The following is a 1,975-nucleotide window of genomic DNA, read 5'->3' on the forward strand; positions in this document are numbered from 1 at the left end:
AAAACCTCGTCTTTTTTCCAACTGTAGCTGAACTACGTTAGGGTTAGCATATTTCGAATAAAAACATTTCTTACGCCTTCAAAACACTAAAAAATAAGGAGATTTTCCCGGCTTTGAGTTTTCATTGGTTTAGCATGAAACACGTGACCCGGAAGTGTCTACCAGACTGCGGGTAACTAAAATAACTCTCTTTCCCCGCCGTTCTGTGACGTTTTCTTCACTGCGCTGTGTTTTATGTTATTCGTTATTCACGCGACCCGGATCCGGTCCCGGTTCGTGACTCGGTTCTGCGGACCGTCAGTGAGAAGGACGGGGCGGCGGAGGACCCCCCCGCCTCGGACCCTATTCCGGTCATCGCTTCTCGGCCTTTTGGCTAAGATCAAGTGTAGTATCTGTTCTTATCAGTTTAATATCTGATACGTCCCCTACCCGGGGACCATATATTAAATTGATTTTTGGAGCAGGGAGGTGGAATAGGGGCTTGCTCCGTCCACTCCACGCATCGACCTGGTATTGCAGTACCTCCAGGACCGGTGCACCCCCCCTTTGATGTTCAGAAATACGACCATAGAAGCTGCAGCGAGCTCCGCCGGGTCCGTGTTTTCCCACGCAGCGTGACGTCACGACCCAGGGGACAACACGTTCAGTGCCGGCGTGGACGTGGACACTTATTGACATGGATAAAAAAGTCAGTCAGGAAAACTCTAATGACGTCATCCGTGTTACGTGGTGGCGCCATCTTGTGTTAGAATAGGATATTACATCATGTGATTGATCGGCTGGAATCGATACTCGCGCTCAATAATGGAACTGTCTTCTGGAACGACTTGGGGATCTCGCTAAAGCGACTCTGCACAGCCGGGGCCGGATCCCATCGTTCTGTACATGTATACATGTATATACTGCATACAGGCATGTACATGTTTACATGTATATACTGCATACAGGCATGTATATTTATGCAGTGAAACTATCCCAGGGCAAGAGATATTCCTGGTCGAAGCAGCTCAAGAGGATTCTCAGTCCGTTCTGGAATCATGCTGCAGCAGCAGTTCTGACTGGGATTGGAGATCTACTGTTTAAATTAGTTTTTATTTTTTTACCTGTTAAAACAACACAAGATTCGAAAAAGTAATAATCGATAGCCCCATTCTTTGTGGAATGTTTATTTCCATGGTTTCTCAAGAGTTTGTATAAAATGAAAGACTTCTGAACAAGTCAAATCTGTCCCCTACCTTGTTAAAACGTTGTTTTTTTGAAGCTCTCGGCTTCAAAAAGGTTGGTGACCCCTGCTGTAGATCATATATTGCAGAAGTTTTCGTAACAATAAATCTCCAGCATTGCATTGTAATAAATGTGCTTGCAATTTATAACCCATTTTAAGTGCAGAAACTTGAAGCTTACTGTCCATGAACTTCTCCTGAAGAGAAATGGAAACGTTTCTCGAAGTATATTTGATATTTTAACATTTCCACTCTTTTTTACACAAACCTTAAATGCAAAATAAAAACCGCTGGATGAAAAGTTCACAAAACAAACATCAAGGAACTCAAATGTGTGTTTTTGTGCCTCTTTGTGGTCAACAGTGTGGCTGGATGGAATAATACATATATATATATATATATAATTATATTTATATAATTATATTTATATAATTATAAATATAAAGATGCCAAGAACAATTTAGAACCTTTTGATGATGATCCAGATCCAGCATGCTTTGCTATCTTATTTTAATACCAGAACGTTTAAATATAAAATCTGAAACCGCAAAAAGATTACTTCACCTTTATCTCAGACACACACGCGCATGCACACACACACACACACACACACACACACACACAGACAAAGCTGTTCCACCAGTCGAACGGATCCTTCGGCATTTCACCAACAGCTCAACACGCCCTCCTGTCTTCCTGGTTCTGTCTCTGTTCTGTTCTTTCAGCTCAACAAACACTTGAACTCCTGGAGC

General features: G+C 42.4%; 1 non-coding gene across 1 annotated transcript; it reads left to right on the forward strand.

Moving 5' to 3' along the window:
* The first annotated feature begins 353 nt into the window (after positions 1-353).
* LOC137916880 (U2 spliceosomal RNA) lies at positions 354-544 on the forward strand. Its single transcript, XR_011106540.1, has one exon. It is a non-coding gene; the product is annotated as a U2 spliceosomal RNA (small nuclear RNA).
* Positions 545-1,975: the final 1,431 nt, after the last annotated feature.

Source organism: Brachionichthys hirsutus, unplaced genomic scaffold, assembly GCF_040956055.1.
Source record: "Brachionichthys hirsutus isolate HB-005 unplaced genomic scaffold, CSIRO-AGI_Bhir_v1 contig_404, whole genome shotgun sequence".
NCBI classification, from domain to species: domain Eukaryota; kingdom Metazoa; phylum Chordata; class Actinopteri; order Lophiiformes; family Brachionichthyidae; genus Brachionichthys; species Brachionichthys hirsutus.